This window comes from Schistocerca piceifrons, unplaced genomic scaffold (genome assembly GCF_021461385.2).
Source record: "Schistocerca piceifrons isolate TAMUIC-IGC-003096 unplaced genomic scaffold, iqSchPice1.1 HiC_scaffold_936, whole genome shotgun sequence".
NCBI classification, from domain to species: domain Eukaryota; kingdom Metazoa; phylum Arthropoda; class Insecta; order Orthoptera; family Acrididae; genus Schistocerca; species Schistocerca piceifrons.
The window spans coordinates 5538267-5538504 of NW_025729208.1; the positions used below are offsets into that span (position 1 = coordinate 5538267).

The 238-nt window shown below is 44.5% G+C and overlaps 1 non-coding gene across 1 annotated transcript in view; it reads right to left on the bottom strand.

The window, feature by feature from the left end:
* The window catches only part of LOC124772199, a 1909-nt gene extending 1671 nt beyond the window's left edge, over positions 1–238 (bottom strand). Inside the window, exon 1 of the ribosomal RNA XR_007013865.1 lies at positions 1–238. This exon is cut by the window's left edge and continues 1671 nt beyond it. This is a non-coding gene — a ribosomal RNA (small subunit ribosomal RNA).

A 238-nucleotide genomic window follows, 5' to 3' on the forward strand; every position in this document is an offset into this window, starting at 1 on the left:
GAGCCGACCGATTGGTTTTGATCTAATAAAAGCGTCCCTTCCATCTCTGGTCGGGACTCTGTTTGCATGTATTAGCTCTAGAATTACCACAGTTATCCAAGTAACGTGGGTACGATCTAAGGAACCATAACTGATTTAATGAGCCATTCGCGGTTTCACCTTAATGCGGCTTGTACTGAGACATGCATGGCTTAATCTTTGAGACAAGCATATGACTACTGGCAGGATCAACCAGGGA